Source organism: Lontra canadensis, unplaced genomic scaffold (genome assembly GCF_010015895.1).
Source record: "Lontra canadensis isolate GAN:19392208 unplaced genomic scaffold, GSC_riverotter_1.0 scaffold27, whole genome shotgun sequence".
Lineage (NCBI taxonomy): Eukaryota > Metazoa > Chordata > Mammalia > Carnivora > Mustelidae > Lontra > Lontra canadensis.
This window is the reverse complement of record NW_022631021.1, coordinates 19,057,342-19,077,947: the sequence shown is the minus strand read 5'-3', so window position 1 is coordinate 19,077,947 and position 20,606 is coordinate 19,057,342. Positions and strand designations below refer to the sequence as shown.

The 20,606-nt window shown below is 43.9% G+C and overlaps 1 protein-coding gene across 2 annotated transcripts in view; it reads right to left on the bottom strand.

The window, feature by feature from the left end:
- Window positions 1–19,812, bottom strand: part of CILK1 (ciliogenesis associated kinase 1) — a 56,347-nt gene extending 36,535 nt beyond the window's left edge. Inside the window, exons 1-2 of one of the 2 annotated variants that reach the window (XM_032864525.1) lie at window positions 19,554–19,812; window positions 14,593–14,675 (exon numbers count right to left, since the gene is read on the bottom strand). The gene's annotated coding sequence lies outside the window, so the exon portion shown is untranslated. The remainder of the gene's footprint in view (window positions 1–14,592; window positions 14,676–19,553) is intronic. The other variant, XM_032864526.1, reaches the window with a different exon arrangement.
- Window positions 19,813–20,606: the final 794 nt, after the last annotated feature.

The following is a 20,606-nucleotide window of genomic DNA, read 5'->3' as shown; positions in this document are numbered from 1 at the left end:
TTGCAGACAACAGTCCTGATGGATGCAAATATGAGTGGATGAAAGGTTGAGGAGAAACAGGATACTTACATAGTTTTGAAGTATCTCTAAGATGCTTATTAACTTCAAAGGGAAAGATGGTAACTCCATAGGGAAAAATCCAGCAGAATCTTTCTTACCCAAAGCAATCAAATTCAGTATCACCATTTATAAAACTTACAACCTCATGAACCCTGAATATGTGTTATGAGAAGGGCATCTCCCTTCCATGGTATTCTTATAAAAAATGCAGAACCTCATTCTATTCATAAGAAAACTTCAGACTAATCCAAAACGAGGGACATTCTACAAATGACCTATAGTCTTCAATAGTGTCAAGATCATAAAAGGCAAGGACAGGCTGAGGAACTGTGACAGATTGGAGGTAATTAAAGAGATGTGACCAGCTAAGTGCAATGTGGGATCCTGAATAGGACCCTGGAACAGAAAAAAGACATTAGTGGAAAAGTTTGTGAAATCTAAATCAGGTCTGTAGCTTAGTTAATAGCAATGTGCCAATGCTAATTTCTTGGTTTTGATCATTGTTCTTTTGTTAGAGAACTTGTTAATATTAGGGGAAGCTAGGTGAAGGATTTCTAGGAATTTTCTGTATGGTTTTTTGTAACTCTTCTGGAAGTCCAAAATTAGTTCAGAATTTAAAAATAAATCCGGGAGAGGCGCCTGGGTGGCTCAGTCGTTAAGCTTCTGCTTTCAGCTCAGGTCATGATCCCAGGGTCCTGGGATCGAGCCACACATCAGGCTCCCTGCTCAGTGAGAAGCCCGGTTCTCTCTCTCCCACTCTCCCTCCTTGTGTTCCCTCTCTTGCTATGTCTCTGTCAAATAAATAAATAAAATCTTAAAAAAAAAAAAAACCCACAAAATAAAAATAAATAAATCAACAAATCCAGGAGATTTATTTATTATGAGACCCAGCTGCATGTGACTCTCGATCTCAGAGTTGTTTAAGTTTGAGCCCTACATTGGGGGTAGAGATTACATTAAAAGCTTTTTAAAATAAAATCTTAAAAACATAAATCCAGTCATATTCCACTAAATGGGAGAAGCTATTTGCAAATGATGCATCTGATAAGGGGTTAATATCCAAAATATATAAAGAACTTACACAACTCAGTACCAAACGAACTAAAAATGGGCAGAGGACCTGAACAAACATGTTTCCGAAGAAGACATCCAGATGACCAACAGACACATGAGAAGGTGCTCAACATCACTCATCATCAGGGACATGCCAAGCAAAACCACCACCAAGATATCACCTCACACCTTTCAGAATGGCTAACATTATAAACACATGAAACAACAAGTGTTGGCAAAGATGTGGAGAAAAAGGAACACTCATGCACTGTTGGTGGGAATGCAAACTGGCACAGCCACAGCGGAAAACACCATGGAGGTGCCTCAAAAAATTAAAAATAGAATTGCTCTGATCCAGTAATTGCACTACTGGGTATTTACCCCAAGAAAACAAAAACTTGATTTCAAAAACATATATGCACCTCTATATTTACTGCAGCACTATTTAGAATAGCCAATATATGGAGGTAGTCCAGGTATCCACTGACAGATGGATAAAGATGTGCTATATACACACAATGGAATATTACTCAGTCATCAGAAAGAATGAAATCTTGTCATTTCTGACAAGGATGGACCCAGAGAGTATAATTCTAAGTGAAAGAAGTCAGTGTGAGAAAGACAAATACCATATGATTTTACTCATACGTGGAATTTAAGAAACAAACCAAAACAAAAAGAGACCAAAAAACAGAGTCTTAAATATAAAGAACTGTGGTTGTCAGAGGGGAGGTGGGTGGGGGGATGGGTGAAAAAAAAAATCCAGTCTGTTCTTGCAAAGGTTGTGCAGGTCTTTGGTAAGCTTTAAATGTAAAGCTTATATCTGATTTCATCACACTCTATAACTGGAGACCTTTCAGAGAACAAACTGTCCCACCCCAAACTTATTCCCCTCCCTCAGAGCCATTTTGAGGCCCCTGATCAAAGGCGCATGTTCCTTCCTCTTGAACTCTGACAAGCTCAAACTCCCTGCAACTTCCTACAGCAGCTCTTTACAGTGACATCTTCTACTGCTGATTAATAAATACTTATAAAGCCCCTCCTGTGTGAGAGACCCTATGTTCCAGCCTGAGGATACAAGGAATATAAAGTATTGTTCCTTTTTTCAAAGCTCTTAGAGTCTCATGGCAGGGGGATAAGGGTACACAGTGTGTGGGCCCAGATAGGTACTCATGAATATGCACTAAGATATTTCAAGTATGCTTACATTTCGGGTTCAGGACATTGGCAAGGTTAAAGGGACACCCGCCCGCTGCACTGCTGACTTCCAGTTGGGTCAATTCCATCTGAGCTGAGAAAGGGCATATGCAAAGTCTTCACAGAAGACAGAGCTTGAGAGAACAAGAAAAGTAGGTGTTTGGTAAGGTCAAACATTCTAGCAGTTCAAGGAGCAGAAACAAAGGCATCAACCTGGGAGGAAGGAAAAGGTGGGGAGCTTGGAACTGGGGAGAGTGAACCCCAGAGTTTTGTTTGTGGAGCGCCTTAGATGCCATTTTGAAAAACATAGGCTTTGACTGGATCCTGTACCAAAGGAGATGAAACGCTACAAAGGACATCATTGGGCCAATGGAGAAGACTGGAATATAGATGGTAGATGAGGTGAACTTATTTCATCTGCTAAAGTCCCTAAAGTTGATACCTGTCCTGTGGTTCTGTAAGAGCATGGTCTTATTTTTAGAAAACATACCCTGAAGGATTTATAAGTAAAGGACCACGATGTACACGATTTATTCTCAATTGGGTAGAACAAAAAGATTGGGGGGGGGGGTGTGTGCAGGGAATGGTGTGAGTGTAAAGACAGAGGGAACATATGGGGTAAAATGTTAACAAAAGGTAAATCTGGGTAAAGGTATATGGGTATTCTTTGCACTATTCTTGCAAGTTTTCTGTATGTTTGAAATTATTCTACTTTGAAGTTTTAAAAGTTCTCAAAATGGTAGAGGAAGAGAATCTTTAAAAAGATACCTACTGCAAACTTCAGCTTAAGATATACAAGTGTAGAATTATTCAATAAAAACTAATATTAGAACACTATCATACAACATGGCTGTATTTCAAAACAACACAGAAAGAGTACTTGAACCACAACATAAGCAATTTTTGACTCTTTGTTCTCTCCTTTTTCATATTTACCTCTATCTGGTTTTTTTTTTTTTAATTTTAAAAGATTTTATTTATTTATTTGACCGAGAGAGTGAGAGCACAAGCAGGGGGAGGGACCAAGGGAGAGGGAAAAGCAGACTTCCTACTGAGCAGGGATCCTGAAGTGGGGCTTGATCCCAGGACCCCAGGACCACACCTGAGTCAAAGGTAGATGCTTAACCACCTAAGCCATCCAGGTGCCCTAAGCTTTTTGTATTTTTTTTTCTTTTTAACTTAAGAATAACATGACCAGATTTGTATTTTGTAATCCAGTTAATGAGAATATTTTTCTTTATATCCAACTAAAACTTTCCTTTTCTAATTTAAGCTAATTCTTCATGCTTCATTTTGTTGCTGATATAAAAGAGAGTATCCCACAAATATGTGTGTCTACGTGAAATTGTAATCAAATGTGTGTCTCTCAGCCTTCTGCTTTAATTATGCAACCTTTCCTCATAGGACCTTTTTCCACTCCTTTAATTATCTTTTGGCATTCATCTCTGAGTCCTCGCACATTTCTCCATCCCCTTGATGAGCTGTGGTGACCAAACTTCATAACGATGTACATTCCAGTAGCATGTGGGCTTTCCCTACATTTTTTTTTTGCAATGGCATTATTTTACTTATTCATATCTATAAATTATTAATTGTAGACATCTTTCGTTGGTAGTTAATGTTCCACTACCTCTTCATACAATTAAATTGTATAACTGGGACAATGCTTCTAGATTATCATTGAGAAAGCCATTTGTGAAAGAACTAAGAACTTTAGTGAAGTCAAGATAGAGTGAGTCATTCATTTAACACACAGCCGCCCTCACAACTTCTCTTTGTTACAGTTTGTCCTATCATCATAGAACAAAATTCAATTATTCTAGCAACATTTGACTCTCACCATGCTATGCTGGCTGCTCTTTAACCTCACACTATTTTAGGTGATTACATGGTAACTGTACAATGGATCCGACTAGTGTCTCTTCAGGCACTGATGTCAGGTTGACAATGTAGAATTTTCTTGAAGCTTTACTGCTAAGTATTATGCGAGGCTTTTGGGGCATACTATGCATAAGGTAAGGGTCCTTCCTTAAGTAACTCACAACTGACACGATCATGAAAAATGTAGAAAGTATTATGAGAACATGGTAGAGAGAGCAACCAGCTCTCGTGTGGAGGGAGGGATTTGACGACCCTTCAGAGAAGAGGCAGTACTGAGGTTTCGAAGAATGAGCCAAGTTTTACTATACATAAAAGGGAGAGAAAGGAATTAGAAATGGAGCAGTGTGCAAAATGCAACCTATGTGCAAAGGTTAGTGGTACAGGCCTTTGGCAAGTGCCCAGTGGTTTCGTCCCCGGCGGAACATTAGAATCACCTTTTAACAAATACTGATGCCCAGGCCCCACCTCTAAAGGTCAGGTCAGGGGTGGGGAACGAGTTTCAGTAGTTAAGAAAGCTCTCTAGGTGACCCTAACGTGCAACCAGGTGGTGAAGTAGGAGACTAAGGCATCAAGACCATGGAGGGCAGTAAGGACTTGGCAGAACAAGCCTAGAAAGTCAGGTTGGGGCCCAGTTGCAAAGGGGTTATATTTGTCACGGAGGATTTTGGTCTTGCAGTGCAGAGAGGAACTCTCCAGGGCTTTTAAGCAGGGAAATGGCACAACAAAGGTCTCTCTGGAGACCACAAAGATGTTAGAACAGAGAGACTAGAGGCAGAGAGACTGGTCTGGAGAGTTTGCAGTAGTCCATGTGATACATGTTGAAGGCCTGAACAAAGGCTCTGGACTGGCTGACTCTTAGGTACAGGAGAGACAGCTTTGGAATATGTAATGTGTGTGCATGTGCTGCTTGGACAAGGTGTGGAGATGATGGTTCTGTGTTCTAAGGTGTAGGATTTGAGGTATGTACAAAACCTCCCACTGGAGATGCTCGGATGCTCAGCAGACAGCTCTAGTAGATCTAAGGTTGTTTATTTTATTTATTCCAAAGGTAATGCGTGATTGGAACTCTTACTAGGAACACAGCATTCAGACAAGGTTGATACATTGCACGACTCTGGTCATTTCACCTTTGGGTGACAAACTTCCAGACAGACATTAAAGAACATAAAAAGGGCCTACATAAAAGCACAACCAGAGTAAGTGAAGAAAAGATACCTGAAGTAAAAGAGACCTGGGGAGCCAAGATCATTGTTTCAAGTGTACAAAGGGGCATAAGAGTGAGGGATTGGTGGCACTACGTCTGGATCCAGAGAACAGGACCATGACAACTGTCTGAGCTTGCTGCTCTGTACTCTGGTGAATTATTTCCCATACTAAAAAAATGCAGTGGTATTATTCAAATAAGCATTACACAAGAAGTTTCAGTCCACCCACAGTCAGTTCTGAGCACATCCCAGCAGGAAGTGGTTAAATACATTTGAGATCAGTATTTTCAGTTGTTCACCATTTCTGTGGTGGCCCGAATATGATGACTCATGTCATCATCTGAAACTGAACAAAATCTCACTGCTGCTCTGGGAAAACAACAAGGCAATGGACAATGCACTAGAAAAAAGAAGGGAGAGGCAGCGGATGCCTTTGCTGATCTACCCTATAGCAATGCTGCCCTTCTTGCTTAATTTTCAAAACCCTGATTTTATTCAGGATCCCACATGATCGGGGATGGCAGCCACCTACCACAGCCCCAGGGCATGAACTCTGGTCCAGCTAAGCCAAGCAAAGCAATCCCACTTGCCACTGACATTTGTTTAGGAATGGGACTATGGCTCTCACTCATAAGCTGGAAAGGAAAATGAGCTGGTAAGGGAAAGACAAAGTCTTCTGAGAAGGAATGTCCTACCTGATAGACAGCTGACAAAGAGGTTGCCCTATGTTTCTGCCTTAAGCATGGTTGCATAAAACTATAATATTTTGGCCTGAGACAGCCTTCCAGTGAATATGAGAAATCAACTCTCAACATGAGAATCCTGTCTGCTCAGAAAGGATAAGAAGAAAGAAAGAAAGAGGCTGAGTCTGTGATGATAGCATTGGGCTCCTGCATGATCTCTGAAATTATCAGCCTTAGATTTCTCATTATATGACCTAATTAAAGGTCTTTGCTGCTGAGGCCAATGTTAGATATCCATCGAGTACAGTGGAAAGCATTCTGGATACAGTAGACTAATGCTACTCCGACTTAAGAGACAAAACACAGAGTTCTATCTACACAGGAGGTGATAGTTCAATCAATCGATTGATTAAACTTCTGTTGCTAGCACGGTTTTGAAGACTGCAAGAGGAATATAGGTGGAAACAAATTAGAAGAAGTAATTCTGTTAGCCTAAGGTTCATTTTCCATCCACCATGATCAGCTTCTATTTTGGAATAACAAGTGACTACAAATCTTGGAGTGAAATGAGGATGAGTGTCCAAAAATGGCCCTGGGTGTCACTCAGGGTTGTTGGACAACCAGCCAGCTGGGACTGGGCTTCCTTCTTCTCCCCAGGATTTATCTAAACCCAACTTCTCTTGGGCCTTGAGGGTCCCTCCATGTTAAGCGGATGGTTTTCCCAGACAAGTACTCTTTACAGCTGGCACCGAAACCCAGATTCTGCAAATCCTCTCATAATGGCCCAACAGACAAGACTGTCCTGACGCCCACGTGGGACGTGGTCTGTACGTTACTGATAGTGAAACTTACCACATGGAACAAGGGAGCTTAAGTTAAAGGCAACCAAGGAAATCACAGGACTCTCAGTCTGAGTTTTAATAGGAAAGCAGTTTCAGCATACTAATTGATACTCTTTGATGCTTGAGAGACATCCACATCTACCGAGTCAGTTCTTTTTAAAAAAAAAAAAAAAAAGCAGACTGGGGGTCCTGGGTGGCTCAGTGGGTTAAGCCTCTGCCTTCAGCTCAGTTTATGATCTCAGGGTCCTGGGATTGAGTCCCACTTGGGCTCTCTCTCTGTCAAATAAATAAATAAATAAATCTTAAAAAAAAAAAAAAACCAGACCACATCAAATGTGTAAAATGCATATGTGAAATAAAAAGTTGGGTACTTAATGTATTTTATTAACTCGGTATTTTGGAATGCTTGTTTAGAACAAAAGCCATGAAGCTAAACTATGTTTTTAACTGTAGCTAACTTGAGTCTCAACTTAGTATAAAAATCATAGTCATATCATTCTGCTTGCTCTCAAGTCCATCACGTCGGCTCCTCTCCACAACACCGTGTCTCTAAGTCATTCTATTGAGATCTCACTACATAAATAGAAGACAGTTTCTACTTTGGGGTTCTGTACAGTTGGTAAAAAATTTTACAATTTCTTGTGAGGTTTACCCACATTTTTGCTGCACAATACAGAAATATGTGAAATATATATTTTTATATTTTTATAGAAGTATACAAATATTTAAGGGCACCTGGGTGGTGCAGTCTTGGTTTTGGCTTGGGTCATGATCTCAGCGCGCTGGGATTAAGCCCTGTGTCAGGCTCTGCGCTCAGCTCAGAGTCTGCTTAAGATTGTCTCTCCCTCTTCCTCTGCCCCCCCCACCTCCTCCTCTTTTTCTCTCTCTCTCTCAAATAAATAAATAAATCTTTTTTAAAAAGTATTTATTTATTTAAAAAGTATATATTTATTCCAGATTTACAGGAATATCTGAAATATGCTCAAAAAATTAAAGTATCCACAATATATCACATGGGTGAAAAATTATGAACAAGGCACTATGCTCAGTTCTGAGACAAGATCCAAAGAGCTGAAGGAAGTAGATCTGGCCTCTAGGACCTTCCCGTCTAGCTGGGGAGGTAGAACACACACAGTGAGTAGAAGACAGGGCAGGGGTGGGAGGGGTGGAGACCACAAGGATGCTAGAGATGCCCAAGTAAAAAGAAGTCATTTTGAACCACTGGCTAGGACTCTCCAGGTGTTAGGTCACTGATCTTGAAATCATGGCTAATTTCTGAGGACATGCCATTTGCCCATATGCTGACAAAAAAATAAACTCTTTAAAAAAATATAAAAAGTTTTCTATACCAGCTATGTTTATTTCCCATGGCTGGCGTAACAAACTACCATAAACCTGGTGGCTGAAAGCTACAGACATTTATTCTTTCACAGTTCTGGAGGGCAGAGTCTGAAACCAGTACTGAGCTTCTCAGTGGGCTGAGATCAAGGTGGAGGCGCTTCCTTCATAGGCTCCAGAGGGAATCCCTTCCTTGTCCCTTCCAGCTTCTGGTGGCCGCTGGCCTTCCTTGGCCCTGGCCGCATGGCTCCAGTCTCTGTCTCTGTGGTTCCATTGCCTTCTCCTCTGGGTGATGTCAAACCTCTCTCCGCTTCTGTCTTATGAGAACTTGTTGTTGCATTTAGGGCCCGCCGGATAATCGAGGCTGCCCTCTTTACCTCCGATCCCTTCATGAAATCACATCTGCAGTCTATTTTGCCATACAAGGTAACACTCACACTCACAGGTTCCGGGCACCTGTTATCTCTGGGGGATATTACTTAGCCTTACTTAGCCTGCTACTCTCCAACATAAGCTTTCAGGCGAGCATCTGAATCACGGAGCAATGCTCTTCATTCACTCAAAGTTGAGCGTTTTGGGAATGGAATCAGAAGTCTGTGCTTACTTACCCAATGAACAAGGGCAGTCCTCTCTAAAATACAGAGAGGATTTCTCTCTAATTTTGCACAGTGGACAAGACTTCTCAATTCTGGCTGAAATCCCTGAATATATGACATTAGCATATGGAGATTCCACACCGTGTGGACCAGGGGTTGCAAACCAGCAGCCTGAGAACTGAATTCAGAGGTATGCTTTGAGTCTATATTTAAAAATAGGAACTCTTCGGGGCAGCTGGGTGGCTCAGTTGGTTAAGCGACTGCCTTCGGCTCAGGTCATGATCGTGGAGTCCCAGGATCGAGTCCCGCATCGGGCTCCCAGCTCCGTGGGGAGTCTGCTTCTCCCTCTGACCTTCTCCCCTCTCGTGCTCTCTCTCTCTCTCAAATAAATAAATAAATAATCTTAAAAAAAAAATAGGAACTCTTCTATAAAAATGAGATTTGGGGCTTCCCTGGAAAAACTGAAGAGTTAATAACACCAGCTCCTTAGCCTTCGATGGTAATAAAAAACCAGAGAAATGTCGCCATCCTTTTAGACTGAGCAGGGGTCTCCTGGCTCGTCCAGTCCCCATACTGCCTGTTGTCCCTAAAATGGATATACCACATCGATTGCCAATACTTTTAGATGTCATTTATTTTTGTACGTTCACATAATTTGTTTTACTAGAAGAAAAATATTTCTTGGGGTGCCTGGGTGGCTCAGTTGTTGGACATCTGCCTTTGGCGGAGGTCATGATCCCAGAGTCCTGGGATGGAGTCCCGTATTGGGCTCCCTGCTCAGTGAGCCTGCTTTTCCCTCTCTTTCTGCCTGCTGCTCCCCACTGCTTATACTCTCTCTCTCTGTCAAATAAATAAATAAAATCTAAAAAAAAAAAAAAAAAAAAGAACGAAAGAAAGAAAGAAAAAGAAAAATATTTATCTGTTCCCGGACCTCCATCAAAAGTGACAAAGTAAAAGACAGCCTAAAAAGCCCCTCTTGGAGTATCATGCTAGGCGAAATAAGTCAATCGAAGAAAGACAACTATCATATGATCTCCCTGATATGAGGAAGTAGAGATGCAACATGGGGGGTTAAAGGGGTAGGAGAAGAATAAATGAAACAAGATGGGATTGGGAGGGAGACAAACCATAAGTGACTCAATCTCACAAAACAAACTGAGGGTTGCTGGGGGGAGGGGGGTTGGGAGAAGGGGGGTGGGGTTATGGACATTGGGGAGGGTTTGTGCTATGGTGAGTGCTGTGAAGTGTGTAAACCTGGCGATTCACAGACCTGTACCCCTAGGGATAAAAATATATGTTTATAAAAAATAAAATTTTTTTAAAAAAAGCCCCTCTTGTTTGGAGAAAAATTAGAAAGAAAAAATGTGGTTTTTTTTGTTTGTTTGTTTTTGTTTTTAAAGAGAAAAGCAATTCCTTTACTGTTTCACAAGCACATACCCAGCTTCTCTGAATCTTCTATATTTCTTCCTCTGCCTCTGGCAGCATTTGAATTCGTAGCTCGTGGTACAGACTGCCTGAGAAGGGAACGCAACGCAGCAGCCCATCCTTTCTTGGGAATTAGCTAACCAGCTGATGGGCAGTACTCTAAATGCAGCTCCGCCTCCAAGAATTAACTTGGATAAAGCACTCACTAGAATTAATCCACACTTAGCCTCCTAATACATCAAATAAGCCAAAAGGATAGTAATGACAATTTAAATACTTGGTCTGTGTACAGTACTGTTATAGGTGCTTTGCAATATATTAATCCATTCAATATTACTATTTTACAGATAAGGAAACTGAGGCACAAGCAACTTGTCCATAGTGCTGTGATCATCAACCTGCCTCCCCCCCAATTTTCTAGATAGGGAAACAGAGACACAAGTGACTTGCCCAAGGTTACATAACTCATAGGTGACAGAACTGAGACAGGAACCCAGGCTGACTCAAAAGAAAGGTCACAAAAGATCCAAAGATAATGAAATCTTTTGAGGATTTGAGAATGAGAGGCATTGGAAGTACTTTATAGCTCAAAGTCCAAATATGGAAACCAGTGATGTGGCCATGCTCTAGTTGGCCTCATTCTGCAATCAAACATCAGGGAACCCAGCAGGGACCTCCCCAGCACTGACTGTCTGCAATGGAGGCAAAGTGAATGCAGACAAAGAGGGCTTGGGTCCCAGTTTCAACTCAAATGCATCATCACATAGACTGAGCTCACAGGCTTGTTGATTGTTTTTAAATAGCAAATGATGTAGTGATGACTGAATGCCTTCACCTGTCCTGCAGAATTATCACCATCTCTTTGATTTTTGTGCTTTTTTTTAAAGGAAAGGTTTTTATTTTTATATTGTTATTTTTTGAATTGTTTCATTTTTTTAAAGTAATTTGTATACCAAATGTGGGACTTGAATGCAAGACCCCAAGATCAAGACTCAGATGCTCCACTAACTGAGCCAGGCAGGTGCCCCTCCTTGGGTTTTTCATACTGGGTGTGGGGAGTCGGCCTTTGCCTTTATCATGGGACCCACCTGGGATGGAAACCCTGACCACCCAAGCTCACAGCACTTGGGCAAAGACTGTTGTTGGGGTCATTTAGTGGCCTTTTTTTTTTTTTTAAAAAGATTTTTATTTATTTGACAGAGATCACAAGTAGGCAGAGAGGCAGGCAGAGAGAGAGAGGAGGAGGCAGGCTCCCTGCTGAGCAGAGAGCCCGATGTGAGGCTCAATCCCAGGACCCTGGGATCATGACCCGAGCCGAAGGCAGAGGCTTTAACCACTGAGCCACCCAGGCGCCCCCATTTAGTGGTCTTTTTAAAGATGTTCTTTTTAACTCAAACAGAAAAAATTTCTGGGACTGTCACATATTGTAGATTGCCCCAAACCATTATTCTGACAAAAACTGAGATGCTCTTGACACACCCATTTTTTGCAGCCCATCCAGTCTTTTGATGAACACCAAACAGAGGTCTTTTCCCCATAATGCTACTTGCTGCGGGCCCAATATGTTCTGGGTCCAATTTCTTCATTTTCCTTTACGGAATAGATAGCAGAGTATACAGAGAGAATGGGATACAAAATACACATCATTTGTAAGACAGCAGTTTGATCAGTTAAACCGGTTCTCTCAGGATTTGCTAAGTCTAGTCCAGATCCCACGGGTAGAGCTAAAGGCACCAACCCCTGTGACTTGGAGGACCTCTTGGTCCTTAGGTTTACTTTCTATGCAGTCGGGACATTGGACTTGATGAAGTGAGGCAGTTGTCTGCTCTAATGATCTCTGATTCTGTGATTCTGTGTCAGGATTCAAGTTAGTTTTGTCTAAGAAAGAAAAAGGGGGGGGGGTTGCTCAGTGGCTCAGTCATTAAGCATCAGCCTTCAGCCCAGGTCATGATTTCAGGGTCCTGGGATTGAGCCCCGCATTGGGCACCCTGCTTGGTGGGAAGCCTGTTTCTTCCTCTCCCACGCCCCCTGTTTGTGTTCCCTCTCTCACTGTGTCTCTCTCTGTCAAATAAATAAATAAAATCTTAAAAAAAAATAATTTAAAAAAATAAAGATTAAAAAAAAAATGGACCCAGTGTTCCCACTTTTCCCGTCACACACATAAGAGCTAGCAAAGGGAAAGTAGCCCAGAGTGACCCTGTCCGCTGTATGACATCTCTCTGTTAGAGGGGGGACAGTGCCCCACTGGCTCAGCCAGGCCCCCAGATCAGAATCTACTCCTTCCATTCCCTTAGTCCAGCTCAAACGTCACCTCAAGAGCCTTCCGTCCCACGATAGCTCTCTACCCCAGCCACCACAGCAGCCTGTCGCTGGGGTCAGTGACACACAGGCCTGCCCTCAGGATCGGCAGTGACACTCACCGCGCTCCCTTCATCTCTGTGCCCTCACACCTCACATTCCACTTGCACATAGTAGGTACTCATTGTTCGTATGATCGAAATTTGAATTTTAGTCTTTGCTATTTATTTCCTGTACCAACCCTGGTAAGTATCTCCCAACACAGCGCTATTTCCTCACGTGCAACGTGATGATCATCAAATTGTTCGACCTGACCGGAAATGCTCTGGAATTCTAAAATGGAAGGGCAGTAAATACCACAGAAAGGCTGCTGCCGGCAGGCCGCCAGGGTCCTCCCACCGCAACGCTGGAATTACTGCGTCTCAGGGAATCACAGAAAGGCCTCCTCAATGTCATCAGCTCAGGCCTTTGGCCTTTGGGCAAAGCTGTATTCAATGAACACAGACATACAGCTCTTTTTCGCTTGTAGAGTTCCGGCAAACCTCTGAAACCAATGTCATGGTTTCTCTGTCTAGGTGACATCGGGGAAAACCTTCCCCAATTCCCTCCCCTCAGCTTCAATCCTCAGCGGAGGCAAAGAACATCTGCTCATGACCAGCAGTGCTCGTTCCCAGCCTGCAGGCTGAGGGCAAGGACAATGGGAGTCCACTCTTCAGTCTGAATCTCAGACCGTCATTGAATAAATGTCACAATTACTAATTCTTCAAGAGAGAACACAGAAAACGGTACACAAACTTGGTCTTACCTGGGAATTGCAGTTCACGGGCCCTGCTCAGACCCTTCTGAGCAGCTTTTCTCCCTCCGCCTCAATCGTGTTACACTGAAACTTATCTGTCCTCCTAGGAAAGCTGAATTATGTGCAAAATCTTTCAATGGCCCTTCTCACGGCACTTCAGAGCTCCCTTTTACTTTATCCTGCAGGTAATAGCACATCATACTCTGGGTCCAATAGTGTCATAACTTCGCAAGAGTTAAGTTAATACTGTTAATTTACTTTAAAAAGGGTACTAAAAATAGTACATCTGCGTTTATATTTTCCTCTCTGGGGCCTAATCTTTCTGCCCATATTCATCTCAGCAAAAACATCTTCTAAGTACTCTGCCTCTTAGGTTAGCGCTTTTTTCTGCCTTGGGGACAGCCGCTTGAAGCTAGGAAAGCCAAAGGAACCTTCTTTATGTGGAATTTGCTTTGCTTTTACCGAAGGCGATTTTGGCTATCGCATCAACTGGAGTGAGGGGAGAAGAAAATTAGCTAGCTGGTATGCCTCTGCTATTCCCCAGAAACTGCTCACACCTCTCCCTCCCTCTCCTCCTTCAACCCCACTTCTGAGCAAAGAACGCTTCGTGCACCAGGGCCCTCAGTAGCATGACTTCCCACTGCTTCTCCTATAGGACCAAAGGGTGCTCGGGCCTCGAACCAAAAAAAAGTCTTTGGTCACTTGGAGATTATTTCTAAACGAGGGCACATCACTATAGGTGGCTCCTGGGGACGGTGCAGAGCTGAAGTTAGCGTGAGAGGCTGATGAGCAAGAGGAAGAATAACACTCCGACTTACGTGAAACTATGGATGAGCTCGGGGACAGCCCCCCCAGGCTTAACAATGAAGGCTGTCATAGGTGACAATAGTCCAGCATGGCGGCCTGCCTGAGAACCACCTCATGATTGAAGTGGGGCAGGGCAGGCTGAGGTGAAGAAGGAGGAAGTGAACGAGAACATACGGTGTAGCTCAAGGGCTGTGCAAATCTTGTAACTCAGGGGCTGATCTCACTCAACGGAAGGTGCTTCACTATCACACACAACAATCACGCTTAAATAAATTTACTGTCAGAGCAAAGGCAATGTCCAAGAGGCCAAAACCATTAATTATTATCTTCTGGGAAGTACAAGTTCATGCAGATAGTAACTTTCATGACATTGTCAAGTATGTAGTTGGACATTACACCGTAATACTTTACCTTGGGCTCTGGGACATTATCTTCCATAGCAACGACGAGGGCAGCCACTCGTTATCAGCACTTTAGCACAGGTCATATTACACCTACAGAAAGGTAAAATATGACTCACCTTGATCTCTCCTCACAAGCCCTTGGCCATTGCTGTACATTTATCAAGTGGCTACTAAGAGGTCCGGGTGACGTGGTAAAAGCACCAAAGGAAATGCAAGGCACTACTGTGGCCCTCCCATTTTAAAAAATTGAGTTAAGACAACAAACCTAAAACTCTGGAAAATTTTAAAGTAAGAGAATATATAACCCAATCCAATCAGTATAGAATGAATGCTAATTAAGTTCAACAGGACCTAAATTCAACACAGAGATAGCATAAAGTGGAGGAAACTTTAGACTACAGAATTAGATTTTTTTTTTTTCCTGTAAGGGACTTTAATGATGATCCAATGCCTTCACTTTATGGATGAGACCTAGAGACCCAATTAATATGAATGGAATCTTGGGACGCCTGGGTGGCTCAGTTGGTTAAGCAACTGCCTTCGGCTCAGGTCATGATCCTAGAGTCCAGGGATGGAGTCTGCACATTGGGCTCCCTGCTCAGCAAGAAGTCTGCTTCTTCCCTCTGACCCTCCCCCCTCTACGCTCTCATTCTCTCTCAAATAAATAAATAAAATCTTAAAAAAATATGAGTAGAATCTTTGTTATCCTCAGAGTAGCACATATTTTAATGTGTGAATTTAAGAAGTGTTCTAATAGTCTTTTTAAAGTATATAACTGTATTGTTAATCCTGAACCACATACTAAAAAAAGGGGGCAGATGATGTGCTTTCTTCAAACTCGGAGACGACTTCACAAGTCCACACGTACAGGGCTTCATTTCACCTGCACAGGTGAGCCAGGACACAAGCACTCTTTCTATGAAGGTTTCGACTTTCAAAGCACAGTGAGTCAGGCACTGACTCATTGTGCCAGGACACTTCAGTTTCCTTGCAAGGCAATAAGGAATGGAAGCTTTCCACTGGGCTTGAGTAGCTCCTTAGGATCGGCTGCATAGTAGTATTTTCCTAACATCACACAGCACCTCACTAGGAGCAGAGAGGGTGAGTTTGGATGCCCACATGAACTTTCCTTACCATCCTGAGAAGACCTGTGCTTACTCTCTTCGTTCTCTGGCTGCAAGTAAAGACATCTCTGATTTCTTCCTGCTGTAACACTCAGCACTGTAGTGCAACTTGCCCACAGAATGACTCGTTTTACCAAATTGCTTTTATGAGGTAATTTTCCAGAACACATGTGTATGGATAACAACATCAGAGCTGTTTCAGGGTAAGCAAAGTCACAACCTAGGATAGGGTGGCATCGTAATCCCCAAACAACGTGTGTGTGTGTGTGTGTGTGTGTGTGTGTGTGTGTGTGTTAATCAGCCTGTGTACTCCTCTGCACGTTCTCCTAGCCACATGTGCTGAGGTCCACAGAGAGGAGATTTCTAGTCCTCCACTCATCTGCCCCTCTCAGGATGCTGTGGCTGGCAAAGTTAGCCAAGGAGAGATTTTACAGTTAAGTGAGACTCTCCTCACAGGCTGACAGATCAACATACATAGAAAGGTCACTGCACCCAGAATTCTGCCAAGAAAGCACCAGGCAAGGAGTTCTGCCATTAATAAAGATGCTCACACACACCCCACTAGCAGAAAAATAGAAGGCCTAGGTACAACTCCAACTCAGCAAGATCCCAAAAAATGAAACAGAGGTGCTTTCTGCAAGAGAAGCAGTGAGAGGAAAACACACACACACACAAAACTAGAAGGTAGTAGTGTTCCTGGCAAGGTTCAGATGGAAAAACAGCAACATCCCAGAAGCAGAGTTGCAGCCAGGAAGAACCTCAGCTCAAGCCATGTTAAGTAAGGTCAGGATAATGCTCAGGGAGGATTCACTGCACGCCTGTCTGTCCTCTGGGTCTCCGGGCTGAGCCGTGACTTGTAGTTTACTACAAGTCAGTCAACTAATACCTACCAAATAGGTCCTAAATGTTCAGGCCCCTTCGAGTCACTGAATCACTGGGGGATGTAGGGCAGGACCAACCCTGTAGAGATACTATAGACCATCTTCACACCACCCCCTGCTAGGGGAGGCATGGCCCCTCTTTTCAAATCTAGGAAATCCCACCAGGCCGAAGGAATAATCAGTGCCCTCGGGCCCTGACCTCAATTCTGCCTGACTCCAAAGCCCAAGACATTACACTACTGTGCATAAACTATGGCTTCTGCCCTGAAGAGGCTTAAAATAACCTAAACCAATTAGAGATCAATGCAGCCAATGTAATGAAGGATTAACAAACAAGTATCCTCCTCTCCCACTCCCCCTGCTTGTATTCCCTCTCTCGCTGTCTTTCTCTCCGTCAAATTAAAATCTTAAAAAAAAAAAAAAAAAAAAAAAGACTTTAAAGAAAGAGGGTACCTGGGTGGCTCAGTTGTTAAGCGTCTGCTTTTGGCTCAGGGCATGATCCCAGGGTTCTGGGCTCCCTGCTCAGTGGGAAGCCTGCTTCTCCCTCTCCTGCTGCCCTGCCTATGTTCTCTCTCTTGCTCTCTCTCTTTGTCAAATAAACGAACAAAATCTTAAAAAAAAAAAAAAGACTTTAAAGAAAGAGAAGAGAGGGGTCCCTGGCTGGGTCAGTCTGGAGAGTGTGGGAGTCTTGATCTCAGGGTCATGAGTTTGAGCCCCACGTTGGGTGTAGAGATAACTTAAAAAAAAAAAAACTTAAAGAAAGAGAAGATAAATGAGTAGTTAGAGAACATGTTAGGGAAGGAGGGTGTGGGATCCTTCTCAAAGGATGGGTAAGATTTGCCCAGGAGAATGGGGAGGAAGGGGGGTTTCTAGGGATGCAATCTGGGCAATGACACTGCAGTGGGAAGGAGCCTGGCCCCCTTAGCAGGACAGCCAGACCAAGCAGCATAGAGCATGGGGACAGGACATATGCTGAGCTGAAAATAGGATTTGGATAGGAGGGGTGAGGCCTGATTATGAAGGCTTTGAAAAATCAGGCAAATTATTTTCAACCCGAGATAGCACATGGAGAGGAACCATGTTGAAAGGCAAGGAGAGAGTCGAGGAAGTGATGGTTTAGAAAAATTAGAGGGACAAATGCTGAAGAGAAGAGAAAGGGGAACGTCTCATTCATTCACTCACTCCTTCATTCAGCAAACAGGTACTGAGGACTTGTTAAGAGCCAGGCTTGGGTGGCCAGCTAAGAGGCTGTTCCAGTCCTCCGGAGAGGAAGGGTGAGGTTCTGGATTAGAATATGGAGGGAGGGATTGGCATAAATCACATTTCAAAGGTCTTGGTGACTCACGGATACAAAGGATGAAGGAAATGAAGGAAAAGATGGCTAAAGATAATTCCAAAGGTTCAAGATTGACATGATTTTCCACCTTTATCGGGAACCTCAAAAGGCACTGAGAATAAAACAATGAAAGTATAAAAAGTGCTTTGTTGGTGCTGCATGGTCAACAAAACCCCCAAAGACCTGTTCTTTATCCTGGGAGCCCATTTACAGGTAGTCTGTAGGTAAGAAACTTCAGTGAGAAAAACCACTTCTGTGTGAGTAAATGCGGAGTTCCCTTGGCAAGGAGCACAGACCTCTGCCTACTCAGACAGGTTCCATCAATCCTCCAAGACATCCCCCTATCATCTAAAACAAAACCGATCTCACTAAGAGACAGGGCTGCCCACTGTGCCCAGCCAACAGCTTTGACTTTGGAGAAGGGGCAAGGCAAAGTGGACAGGGGGTAAACAGAAAGTAGGCAGGGTCCCTAGGGGGCTGGACCTTAGGGAACGGGGCAATAGTACAGGACATCATTTTAAACAGAGGAACCCCGCACTGCTCTCATTTCTACACCCACTGCCTAGTGTTTTACAATTACTGGTCAGTCCTCAGATAGATAGGAAGGCCTTAAAGAGTCCTTACCAAATTAAAAAAAAAAAAAAAGGTTCTTTACCAAATTGCAGCTCTTTGTCCAGAAACTATTTCAAATGTGCATATGTATGCATACATCAACTCCTAGTACAGCTAGCATATGTCTGAGACACAAATTCTTCTTAATAATTTATATGTTGACTACACAAATTTCAAGCTCATTTTAATTTTACATTCAGCAACAGTACAATTCACTATTGGGGCACATCCTCAAAGCCTACTCACTGGAAAATGCAAGAAATGAGAAGTGTAGCTATCAAACTTCTATTGCTACGAAGAGTGCTCCGGACCAAAATAAAAACACAAATCTCAATACCTTGGAGAAATCTAGACTTGCACGCAAAATTCAAGGCAGTATCCTCTCAGCATAGCCCAACTTTAGTAAAAGCAGATCTTTACTTAATTATAAGCAGAAATGAATATTCTCTTCCGCAGAATGATGCCTTAAACCACTTTTATATTTAAAAGTAAAAGCCCTCAATGTCAGTGTCCAAGTCAGACTTGAAAAGGCACATTACAAAAGAAACGGCTGCTCTGGAAAAAAATCCTTCAACACCCCTCTCCTAACATCTACTCAGGTTAGTAAGAAGAAATCAGAGGAGAAAGAAACCCAGTGAAAAATGGTTGCACATAAATGTGAGAGGATTCCTGCTAAGACCCCATGTGGGACAGCCACAGGCCTAGTCAGGAAAATTCCAAGAACAAGTCCTCCACATTCTACTAAAGGGTCTTCAAAGCCGGCTCGGGTCTTTCCTCTCCCTATCACCGAAAGGTAAACACCCATCAAAATCTTCCAGACTCCGAGCAACCCGGAGTTTCCAAGCCAAGAGGGAGAGAGCCACATGACCGCGAGACAAACTACAGCCCATGAGCCTCTCCCTCTCCTTCCAGCCCCTCGTGGGGGCCCCGGGTAGGGGTCCCCCCGCAGCTCCAGTCCTTCGCCCCCTGTGACAGATCTCCCGGCAGAAGCCCCTAAATCCCTGGCCCCACTTACTGGCGCCGCGAACCCAGGCGGGGGCCCGCCCCTGCGGTGAGCGCAGCTCCTCGGCGACTGGGGCGCAGCGGCCCGCAGGGGAACTGGGGATGGGGGCGATCCCTGCTAGGACGGGCCGAGCGGTCCGTGCAGGGACGCCCGGGAGGTCCGGCGAGTCGCACGGGCCGCGCGGCGCATGGTGGAGCAGCAGGAACCCGGCCGCTCTCCAGCCTCCGGCAGAAAAACAAACAAAAGGCAGGGAGGCTTCTAGCGGGGACGACCGGCCGCTTTCCCTGGGAAAAGTTACCCTGCAGCTCCCCTCGCTGGCCCTGCGCGTCCCTGCACCGCGTCCAGGCCGCCCGGGGGCGCCGAGCCGCGGCGCTGCGCTCCCCTCCGGGGCGGACCGAGCCCAGGGATCCCTGCGGCCCGCTGACCGCCCGTGCGCCCCCCAGCTCCACACACACGCCTTTTTGCAGGTCGGCTGCCTCAGGTACACAGCTTTAGATATGGAGGCTGTGGGCGCAGGTTCTGAGTACATTTCATTACAGGTAATCATGGTGAAAACCCTTTCCCGGCTTTCGGAAAACATAACCGGGGACGCACGACATTGTGAATGCAATCAATGCCCCTGAAACGTACACTCCAACACGGTTAAGATGGCAGATTGTGTTAGTTTTCCCGCAAGAAAAATATTTTAAAATAAACACGCAACGGATTGCCCGTTCGCGTTCATGTGAGCTGGAAGAGTTCTATAGTTAGCAACTTTAGTTTGAAAAACTGGATTGTTATCCAGGTGGGAAACGCACTAGATATGATGTACGCAACAATTGTCCTCTGTGTGAAACTAGTTACATGTAACCGAACGCTTGTGTGCTAAACACACTTGTGTCCTAAATTATACTGTAGACATTACCTTAAATCAACCATACAAGGACTGGTTCGGAAGTGCCTTGAGACAAGAAACTGCTTCAAGGCTCCCGATTTAAATTAATGTAATTGCCCCACGTCTTTATGTTTTTCAGAACTAGTTTAATGCCCATAGCGGGGGGGGGGGGGGGGCAACTTTAGTTGGAG